Below are 12,590 nucleotides of genomic sequence, written 5' to 3'. Positions count from 1 at the left end.
GGAGTGACCTTTCAAAGAGCAATAAATTCATCCTTTAAGGATTTGAGGGATAGAATAATCATGATATATCTTGATAATTTGACCATTTACTCTGAGAGAAGAAAACATCATTTAAGGGACCTAGAAAAGGTGTTAGATAGATGTAGACAACATTGTATATCTCTAAATACTTAAAAATTTGTGTTCTTTGTTGAGGAAGGCAAACTACTCAGACATATTATCTCAAGGGATGGCATAAAGATTGATCCAAAAAGAGTGAATGAAATCCATAAATTGGCTTTACCCACCAATAGTACCAATTTGAAGTACTTCTTTGGTCAAATAAACTTTTGAAGAAGTTTTGTTATTGAATTCTCTAAAAAGGTGAGACATATGTTGGAAATGATGAGTGAAAAACATCCCTTTAGATGGCAAGAAGAAGGTAAGAAGGCTTTTGAAGACATTAAAATAGCTATTTCAAATGCCCCTATTCTAGTGAGCGTGAATTTTTAAAAAGGCTTCATCATTTATTTCTATGCTTCGGAGCATTCCTTATTTGGCATTTTGACTCAAAAAGATTATCATAATAATGAAGCTCCAATTGCCTTCATGAGTGTCCCATTAAAGAAGCATGTGTTAAATTATACTCAAATAGAGAAACATGCATTTGTTGTGTTGAAAGCATTAAAGTATTTCAGGTATTACATTCTACACTCATTCAATTATATACATGTTAGAGATAGTTGTTAAAAGTATATTGACTCAGCGAGAAGTTGGGATGAATAAAAGAGTTGTGTGGATAACCAAAGTTCAAGAATATGACTTAACCATTAAGCCTCCTTCCTTGATGAGAGGGTGTGGTTTATGTAAACTGATAGTTGAGAGTAAAGATCCATCTTTTGATGATGCTAGAAAAACACCTACTATTTTACTAGTCAGCCGCACAGACCCTTGGTTCTCCAATATCACATATCCTCTAATGTATGGTGAATGTCCCTCGAATATGAGTTGTAAAGAAAGGTGAAACCTTAGATTGAAGGCTACTAAATATGTGATTTCAAAAGGTATCCTTTATAAAAGGGGGCTTGATGGAACCTTTTTAAAGTGTGTAGATGTAGAACAATAGAAGAAGTTGTTAAAAGCATATCATTTAGATGCCTATTGGGGACACTTCTCATCTACAATAAACACTTTCAAAATTCTCAAGAACTATTTTTACTGGCCTAGTATGTTCAAAGATGCTTACAAGTTTCTTGAGAATTGTGAGAAATCTCAACTTTTCACTAGCCATCCTCAGTTAGTAGCTTTACCCCTCATCCTAGTAGTCATGAGTGAACCTTTTCACAATGGGGTATTGATTTTATTAGACCCTTAAATCCTCTATTGAGTGCTAGAAATACATACATATTAATGGCTACTAATTACTTCACCAAGTGGGTGGAAGCTATCCCCACCAAACAGGCTAATTCTCAAGTGTTTGTTAGGTTTGGAGTTCCCTAGAAGATAGTCTTAGAAAATGAAACCTACTTTTCATCAGAGGAAGTCTTCCTTTTCTACTATGAACACCATGTATCACTAGCCCACTCCTTAGATTATTTTCCAAAAGGGAATGGGTAGGTAGAATCCAGTAACAAGAACCTAATTTCCATAATCAAAAAATTGATGTCTAATAATTCCTTGGATTGGCACAAGAAATTGTATGAAGCATTATGGGCTGATCAAATTACTCCTAAGAAAGCTATAGGCATGGGCCCATTTGAATTGGTGTATGGAATTGTTGCTCAAGTGTCCTTGCCTCTAGAGTTGTCTACATCCAAATTACAATCTATAATCAAAGATCAATTCTTTAAAGATTCTTTGGAAAAGAGGGTAATGTATTTGAACAAGTTGGAAGAGGAGAGGGATAAATTGATTGATCACATTACCGAACACAAGATGAAAGTGAAACAATTTTTTGACAGAAGAGCCAAACCATGTGGGTTCTTTGAGAATGATGAAGTGCTTCTTTGGGACAAAAGGAGAGAACCAAAGGGTGCACATGGAAAATTTGAGTCTCTTTGGAAAGGTTCATTTATCATTTCAGAAGTCATTGGCCTTAATACCTTTCACCTGAGTTATCTTGATGGAATAGTTCTACGTTTCACCTATAATGGGAAGGACTTGAAGTTAATTGAATTTTGAGTCTTCTGAAGTCCCTAGTCTTGTACATATCTTTTTGGTTTTTTTTTTTCATTTCATGTTTTTCTTTTCTTGTTTTTCTTCCTTGTGTTAGGTTAGGTCAGTTCTTGTTTTTGGCTTTCTGAGTTCTCTATGTACTCCACATACCCAATTCCTAGTTAGAGCCCCTATTAGTTGTCTATGAGTTGCCATATTTTATAATTTTTTCCTCAAATTTTTGAATTCTTTCCTTCATTGCTCCATGTATTCATCATCATTTGAAGTGTTATGAAAATCTTGAATGCTTCCTATCACAGTCCCTTCTTTTGAACTACTTTGAACCACTTTTAGTTCAAAGTAGTTCAACCAAAGGTTTTACACTAGTGAGTCTTCTTGCAGGGAATGTGTGCCCATCTGGTACAATGTTCTTCTAAATCACTTTGAACCACTTTGAACCTCAATTAGAAGTCATTCAAAGTCATTCAATGGTAGAGGCATCTTGGTGAAATTGGATTATGGTGTATGGGGCACCACCATTTTGCAAGGCATTGATAGTTATGTAGAGAGTCGTGATTTTAAGGATGTTTTCATTCCCAATGCAAAAATCATCATAATGAGAAAAAGTTGAAAATATTTGGGCAAAAAATGGATTGGATGTTGCAATAAAGCTAATCATTATATATATAGCTGAAAATGGGAATTATTAAATGAAATGGTTATATCACAAGGCTTTCGAATGTGCAATCTTTAACAAGGAGAGATTTGTCATTAATGCCTAATAATGAGCCTGTATTTCCACATGTAAGTTTTTTTCCTTCTTAAAATGAGCTGGAATTTCTTTTTTTGTTTATCATGTGAAGAGTTGGGAGTTTGGAGATGAAATTTTTAAGGAAGGAAGGGAAAATTAGTATTTTTTAGCAAATCACAGTTAGAAACATAGTAGTTCTTGTTTTTATTCTGCAATCTCTATGTTTTCCAAGAAAATTAGTTCGAAGTCTTGCTGTTTTGATGAAGGATTAAGTCTATTTTGCATTTCTTTGGAAATTTTTCAAGCTTGGAATGTAGAAAACCTATCATAAGTGATACAAATTTAGAGGGTGCTAAGGTAGAGAATTCACAAGTGAATTTCCTTAAGTATGCTGATAAATCAAAAGGGTGCATAGAGGTTCTAGAAAGTGGTTAACTTGAAGCTATGGCTTTTCCCCCATCTCTTTTGAGTCCTGAGTTGCTCCAAATGTGTATTGACCACTATGATGTTAGGAGAAAATTTATTGTAAGCAAAGATGGTGAAACAATGATCTCAATTTTGAGAGACACTATTGCTTCTGTATCGCATCTACCAGAGGGCACTTTGCTACATTCTCCCCTGTTCAAGGCTAGACTGAATATCAAGAAACTCCAAACCAATTTTGCAATACCCTAGCTAGGAAATGGACTAAAACCATGTATGGTAGAGGTTCTAGCCTACCCAAAGTTATCACTAAACATCACCTAAAACCTCATATTCATGATCTTGTAGCATTTTTGCATAGAGTCAAAGGTTTTGTTGATGTTCTCCTCCTTGAGGAATGGATGTAAAAATATATAGAAATTATTTTGAAGGGATAACAATGCATGGACTGGGCAAAAATTATTGCTAGTTCACTAAGGACATAGCTTAAGCATGCTAAAGAGTCTAAGGAAAATTTCTATATGGCTTCCTACTTGACTTATTGTATTGCCTATGTTTGTGACCTTACCCCTCTTCCTTACAGAGTCTGGAGTGAAGAAATAATAGTGTACCAATATTTCCCTCTACTTCAAAAAGATAAAGCACTAGAGAAATTTAGAAAGGTTCATGATGTGTTGATTGAACATGTGCATATGACTTTGAAGAAAACACCAAGACCTAGGTCATCTTCTGAAGCTCAAAGTTTGGTTCAACAATATGGAAGTTGTTTTATATAGTTTCCCAAGTTCACTTACTTAAGAATACATGGATTCAAAGAGGAACTTGTAAAACTTCCTCAATATGCTCTAGATTGCTTGGTCTTAGCTAAGATTTGCAAGCAACTATTCTCTATTGTTAAGGAAATCTACCATAGTAGGATTGGGAGACATCCTTCAAAATTAAGTTGGGTTCTCTAGTCTATTATATTATGACTAACACCTTTGTTATTAGAAGAAATTTACTTGGATTTAATTTTGGTTCCTATCATAGTAGAAGAAACTTTGATAGTAAGTGATATGCAATTTAGATTTTTTGGCTTGTAGGGCAGTCATTAGAAAACTCTATAGTTAGAGGATTTATGGCAAGATTGTAAGGATGATGAGGAGGTTTTAAGGAGAGATCATTCAAGGTTAACACTATAGAGAGGGTCATTGAGGATGGCTCAGATATAATTGAACTAGGTTAGGAAGAATCTCATGAATTGAAGTCAGTGGTAGTAGATTGGAAATGGGATGAGGAGGAGGATATAAATCTAAGAGCTAGATTTATATTTACTTAGACAAATGACTAGCTAAAGAAGCATAGCAAGAAAGCTATCAATGAACCCTCTTCATGGGTGGTTTGCTTTTCTGAACCATCATCTTTTGACATCCCACTTTCCTCTCCTATTGTAGGTAGTGAATTGGTCAAGGTAAAAAAAGGTAGACACCCATCCATATACAAAACATAGCTCCAAGGACCAGGTGCCAAGCTAAATCCGAGGCCATTAAGAAACACAAAGTTCAAACAAAGAAAATGTCAAACTAGGGGTAGGATTCAATTGATGGTCTCAATTTATTAGATGGTGTAGATGGTGATGATAGTTCATTGAGGCTCCTAAGGTGGATCAACCAAAATTTATGACTCCCACTAGATATCCTTAGGCAATTTCTGTAGGTTTTGTTATCCCTACCTGGCTATCCAGCACAATCAACAAGAAAAGAAATCTACAACTAGTTACATCACCTATGAAGGACATTGTAACTAAATATGTTGCACAGAGTTCAAAGGTTAAGAAGTTGAAGATGGATGCCCACCTAACCAAGGAATCAATGACTATGAATATAATTGCTGAAATAGCCATATACAAGTAGAAAATAAAGTTTAGAGATATTGATGATGAAGGTTTCAAAGTCACCTTGGTTCAATTAGGAACCATTAATAGAAGCATTGGTAATTAGTTCTTCAAATTCTCTACTAACCACATGCTAACTCAATCAGAGAAGGATAGTAAAGAGAAAAAGGAGCTTAAGGGCATGGTAATGAATATGGCCACATATATTGATTCCTTGATGAATCTCAATGCATTACTAGTTGTTCAAGCTCCCCAAGCTTTTGATCCAAATTTTGCAAGAAGCCAACAACTGATGAAGAAAACGCAAAGAGGAAAGATGCTAGTGGATGCCATGAAGGATTGGGTGGAAGTCATCATTAAAGAAGGTAATAATTTTATTTTTGAATTCATAAATATATATGCTTAAGGAGAATCACTATTGGGAGAGGTTGAAACTTTGATCCCCAAGCAGGAAGCAGAGAAAAGTCAATAATTGTTTTTCAAGTAACTAGAGCTAAGAGGTTTTGGGTGCTCAAGTTTCTAAATGAGAATCCTATGAAAAATGTAGATCCCTGCATCATGTTTATCATGAAAAATAACATGAGTTGGAAGGATTCACTTTATAAGGAGGTAATTAAAGAAGTGTAGGGCATTGAGAACAAAGTCATTGGAATGTACAAAGAACTCCTAAAAGATATGAAAGTAGTAAATCCTATGGGAATCCCATAGTTCAACAATAGGAATATGGATTCTAAGACACTAACTAAGAGCTTCAATGAATCTATTGAATAGATTAGGGATAATGAATCACCTGGCACTAATGACTTCACTGCGTTGGCTAACATTGAGTTGATGTTACATTTGAACAAGGACCTCATTTCACATTAGAGCTTGAAGATAAAGGAGTTTAAATGGTATAAGGATGTGTGTAGGGCTAGGTTGCAGAGCATGAAAAATCCACATTCCCATGCAATGCAAGATTTCATGAACACTTTTTGGAGCTGGAAGTTGGTGCATCAGATGATGGGTGAATAAGAGAAGACTGGTGAGGCTTGAATAGGACAGTCACTTTAGTTAGATTTTGACACCTATTTTATAACTACTTTTTTTGGTTTTGATGGAGGTCTTTTAGATTCTATAATGGAACTATAAACGCTAGGGCATTTAACTAATTAGGTTTAGAGATAGATAGTTACAAACTCAGATAAGTAGATACTTTGATACTATAGTCAAAAGATAGTATATGGATGTTTTACTTTTTGAATGACTATGTGCATGGAGAAGGTTTAACACACACACATACACACACACACACACACACACACACACACACACAAACACACACACACACACACACACACACACACACACACACACACACAAACACACACACACACACACACACACACACACACACACACACACACACACACACACACACACACACACACACACACACACATCATCTTGAATTTGGCCTGGAAACTTAGTGTTTGAAGTGTTAGATCACGGTTACTTTGTGAACTCTAGTTTATTGGTTTGAGATATTTGATTGTTGTTCATATTGTAAGTTCATTTCAATTAAGGTTTTTTAATGATTGATATCAGCTTATGGTGTTATTCATTCATTCCTTTGAAGTACATATTTAGTGGAAGTATGGTTCAATGAATGTTTATTTTTATTGTTTGTATTGATTCTTACATCACTACCAAAGAGTAACTGAGATATCCTTACGTGCTTTCTGGTAAAAGTGCAAAGATAATTTTGAATTCATTGCAAATTTCATAAGGGAGTTGTACCTTTAAAATTAAGAGAAAATTTGAATAACATGAGATTTTCTCAATTTTTGTGGACATTTTATAATTTTTGTAGCTTGGGTGTAGAGTGAATTTATTAAATAGTTGAAAGGACAATCTATTCACCAACACTCTGATTACTTTCTTCTTTCTCCCTCTTTCTTTCTTTTTATCTTTTGATCTTTTAAAGATGTACTTTCTCCATTTTTCATCTTGCACTTGATTAGTTAATGTACTTTCTCCATCTTTGACAACAATACCAAAGACATATACTCAACACTTAGCATTTTTTATATTTCTAGGTATAGGATTTTATAGGTTCTTCAATTTCTCCCTCTATCACCTTGCTTGTGATTGATTTGTAGTTTTAGTTTTGTGACTACTTTAGGCAATTCCTAAAGTAAGATCCATTGCATCAATTTTTATTAAATCAATGTCAGGTCATTTGATGCAGGGCACTTCTTCTATCTTTTACATAGCCTTTGATAGGGGTGTAACCCGTAGTTTACCTCTTAAATACTCACAAGCATCCTTAGGTAATGCTTTTGTGAAGATATCAAAAATTTTCTCCTTTTATGTTAATATATTCCATCTTAACCTCTTTATCATGAACCAGTTCCCTTACATAATGATACTTGATTGCAATGTGCCTTGTCTTTGTATACATCATAGGATTCTTTGATATATTAATAGCAATATTGTCACAACAAAGTGTCACTGGTTCTATGATTTCTTCCTTCATTCCCTTAAGTATTTGTTTGATCCATACAATGTTTATGCAGTTAATAACAGCAGCAACATACTCTACTTCAGTAGTAGATTGGGAAGTACAACTCTACTTCTTGCTAGTCCATGTAACAAGTCTTTTGCCTAAGAAGAATGCTCCTCCATTGATGTTTTTTTTGTCATCAATGTTTCCAGCCTAATCAACATTAGTGTAGGCCCTCAGTTCAAAATTTTAATTGATCTTATAGTATAAACCAAACTCTTTTGTTCCTTTCAAGTAATTCATTTTCCTTTTCACAACCATCAAGTGATTCTCTCTTGGATCTATAGAGAATCTTGTAACTATCACTATAACTAATGCAATATTAGGTCTACTGTGTACTACATATTAAAATTTTCCAATCATGTAGCTATATAATGTTTGATTTACCTTAGCTAAATCATCATTCTTTAATAGCCCGAGTGCTGTTGCTATAGGTGTACTTACTAGTTTGGAATCCTCCAGTCCAAATGTCTTGAATATCTCTTTTACATATTCTGACTAAGTAACATATACACCATATTTCATCTGATATATTTGTAACCCCACAAAGAATTCGATCTCACCAAACATTGACATTTAATATCCTTGATTTTTCTGATTTGCAAAGTCCTTACACAAAGCATTTTTTCCTCTAAATATAATATCATTAACAAATATTTCAAATAACAATATACATTTATCCTGATCTATCTTCATGTATAAATTGTTGTTATCATCAGTCATTTCAAATCCAATCTTCATAAGATAAGTATGAAATTTCTCATACCATGCTCTTGGTGCTTGTTTTAATCCATATAAGGCTTTGTGAAGTCTATATATCATGTTCTTATTATTTTTTTCAAAAAATCCTTCTAGCTATTCTATGTAGACTTCTTCTTCTAGTATGCCATTTAGAAATCTAGAGTTAACATCCATCTGATAAACTTTGAAAATTTTGTATGTAGCATAAGCAAGAATAATTCTCACTCCTTCCATTCTAGCAATAGGCATAAATGTCTCACCATAGGCAATTCCTTCTTCTTGTGCATACCCTTTGCAAACTACTCTTTCATTTTTCCTTGTCACTTTACCATTCTTGTCTAGCTTGTTTTTGAATACCCATTTAGTGTAAATCAAATTCTTATCTTTTCGTCTAGGTCTTTTTCTTTCTCTATTTGCTAAATTTCTTCTTTCATACCCTTGTACTAGTCATCATCTTCCAATGCATCTTTCACTATCTTAGGTTCCTTTATGCTTAACAAACATGATTCACTTCTCAATATATTTCTTTTCATTGGCCTTGCATCTTTGTCTCAAATGATTTGATTTGTAGCATGATTCCTTTTCACATATTTGGACAATCTTGGCTCAGTTCTTGTAACTACACTTTATCTCTCAACTTTAGTGTCATTGTGTACATCTCTATAAGGTGTTTCAACATCTCTTTCATGTCTGTTAATCTCAAAATCAGAATGTGCATTTTTCTCCTTTTACAACTTGGCATCTAAATGTAGATTAGTTCCTAAATGTAACTCGACATTCACATGTTGTGACTATGTAGTTATTGAGACTTGTTGTTGGTTTGCAACCTGATTTTAGCATCTTCTTCTATAGGCATTCCTTAATAGAAGTATACAAATGATTTATATTCTTCTAGTTCCTTTGTAGGTTCAGACTCATGTGCTTTTGTAAACTCATCAAAATTTACATTTGCACCTTCCACAACTTTTTTAGTGTTAGTATTTAAATGCTTGTAACTTTTACTTCTTCTAGAGTAACCAAGGAATATACCTTCTTCACTTTTTGCATCAAACTTTCCACTCCTAACATCTTTAAGAATATATCATTTACTTACAAATACCTTAAATTATTTCACATTAGCTAGATATCCATACCATAGTTCAAAAGGTGTTGAATGAGTACTTTTCTTCACTTGCACATGGTTCAAGGTATTTCAAATAGTACTTATAGCTTGTCTCCATTATTTCAGAGCAACATTCTTCTCCATCATGAGTGTTGTGACACAGTCCATTATAAACCTATTTCTTCTTTTAGAAATTCCATTTTGTGCAGAGGTCCTAGGTGTAGATGTGTGTTTTTTGATTTCTCTATTATTACAGAACATCTCAAACTCATTTTAAGTGAATTCTCCTCCTCTGTGTGATCTCAAGCATTTTAGACTTTTACCTTTTTTTTTCAACTCTTACCAAGTACCACTTAAACATTTGAAAAGCATTAGACTTTTGTTTTAGAAATATGTCTGTCATAATCCTAGAGCAATCATCATAACATTATGTACTTATCTCCTTTGTAGCTTTTCACTTCAATAGTTCCACAAAAGTTAGTATTAAAATTTCTAGTATTTCATTAGAGGTATAAGCTTTATTTTTAAAGCTTGACTTTGTCATCTTACCTAGCTAACATTGTTTGCATATTATATTGTCAGGTTTCCTCAACTTAGGTAAACCTCTAACTCTTTTCATATTACTGATACTAATTAGATTATCAAAATTAACATGACATAATCTCTTCTACCAAAGCCATACATCAGCAAATTTTGCAACAAGACAAGTAGCATCTTCAATATCCAGATAGAACAAATTAATTCTAGTTTGATCACCTTTTCCAATCATGTTTCCATTTGTGTCATATATCGTAGCAGATTTATTTTCAAACTCAACTTTGCATCCCAAATTATTGAATTGTGACACACTTAACAAGTTATAGTTCAATTCTTCAACATAGTATGCATTGTCACATGAAATCTTGTCTGTGAATTTGATAGACATTTTTCCTTTTATCAAACATGGTGCATCATTACCAAACCTTACACTATTTCCACTATAACAAGTTAATGTAACAAACTTACTTTTGTCTCTAGTCATTTTATGTGAGCATCCATTGCCAATGATCCATTTGTCATTCTCATTTACACAAGTCATAGGTGTAGTTACCTCATCCTCATTAAATTCATCCTTCGTTACAACATATACCACTTCATCATCATGTTCATTAGCAATGTAGCATGAGTTTTTGCCTTTGTCTTTATAATCTCTACCATCATCTTCTCTTCTATTTTTGTTCTTGTTTCCTTCTCTATAGATCTTCTTCTATGTACATCTTGAAATAATATGACCAACTTCATTGCAATTGAAATAAATGATGGGTAACTTACCTTTGAACTTGCCTTTTTCTCTATGAAATCTTCCTGCCAACAATGCTTCCAATTGTTCCATGTCTTCCTCATCTGTGTTGCTATCACTAGATGCATATTTTATCTTTTTCTTCTTCTTCTTCTTCTTCTACTTTATCTCCTCAAAATCCTTTAATAACAATTTTCCTTTGAAAGTTGATTCAATACACTTTGGTTTGTAGTTGTTAAAATTAGATAGTTCAAAAGAAGTGAGCCTACCTACCAAACCTTCAAGGGTTAGATCATTTCCTGGTATACATCTTAACTCTTCGATTGTAGAAACTCTAAAGGCATAAATAGACAATAATGGTCTCAAGACTTTTCTTAACACAATATCATCATCTATTTTACTAGTAGCACCTTTTATTGCACTAACAACTTCTTTCATCCTATCAACATATTGAGCAATATTCTCACCTTCTTCCATTCTCATGTCATCGAACATACCTTTGAGGCTCTTTGACTTGGCTCTTTGAACATTTTCATCTCCTCCATAGATGGTGGCCATGACATCCCACATCTTCTTTGCACTTTAAGACATTTCATACCATCAAATTTGGCATAGCTTAGGGCAGAGGCAATTTTCAACATTGCCTGATTGTGTTCTTTGTTTTTCTTCATATCTTCAATAGTTAGGGCTCCTGTTAGATCAACATGCTCCATTGAAATGCAAGATTGTATATCATCTCCAAGTCCTCCAAGGTGTAGCTTAATCAAAATTTTCCATATAGGAAAGTTATTTCTGTTGAGCTTGGGTACTTCTCTTTTTGACATCTTTATCTTTGTGCTTCTAGTACCTTAAAACTAATCCTCTTAAGTAGATGGCTTTGATACCAATTGTTGGAATTTTTTTATAATAACTAGGCGGGGGGGTGAATTAGTTATTCAAGGTCCAAATGCACAAATTTAAAACTTTTCAAAATTTAGTGAACCCATAAAAAATTCATACCCATGCATGCATTCATTGTGTATCAAAGAAAACTTATATGTTACTACCAAATCAACTTGCAGAAATGTAAAGCATAAAACACAACACATCCATCAACACATTTAGCATAATAATTTAATTCAAAAACCCAATTTGGAAAAACCACCAATAATGTGCTACTCCTTTTTAACTCTTCCAAAGTGATGCCCTATTAAAGGCCAACCCTGTTAAAGGTTACAATACACACTATTAAATGTGACCTGGATAAGGGATTTCAGTCACTATACTAAAAGTATGCCTTGTTAGAGGACTTTAGGCCATTCACTTGGAATGCCACACTGTTAAAGGATTTTTCAATGATTGTTAACTCAACCTTACTCCAAAGGATTTACTCTAGACTAATACAATTATTAGAAAGTAACAATAGAGCTTTGATCTGATACAACTTACAACCTTACTTGCAAATTACAAATCACTATTCAATCTGCAACTCTACTTGGCTTCTATTCCTTGTAGCTCTAACAACTTGTTCACCCTTCAAGCATTCATTCTCTTAATCCTTCTTGCTTTGTATGCCATTTCAAACTTCTTCACTTGTGTCACTTGATGAAGCAAAACCCTTTTTCCTTCTCCTTATTAGATTTTCACATCAAACTCTCTAACTCTTTTTGCTTCATGACTAGAAAATCCTATATACAAAAAAATAGAACATTTTCCTACTCATTATCCATCATCAAAATTAGGGTTTTCAATGGATTAGGTAGG

Source organism: Cupressus sempervirens, chromosome 1 (assembly GCF_028749045.1).
Source record: "Cupressus sempervirens isolate cs-2001-9-10 chromosome 1, ASM2874904v1, whole genome shotgun sequence".
NCBI classification, from domain to species: Eukaryota; Viridiplantae; Streptophyta; class Pinopsida; order Cupressales; family Cupressaceae; genus Cupressus; species Cupressus sempervirens.
This window is presented reverse-complemented; position numbering follows the sequence as displayed.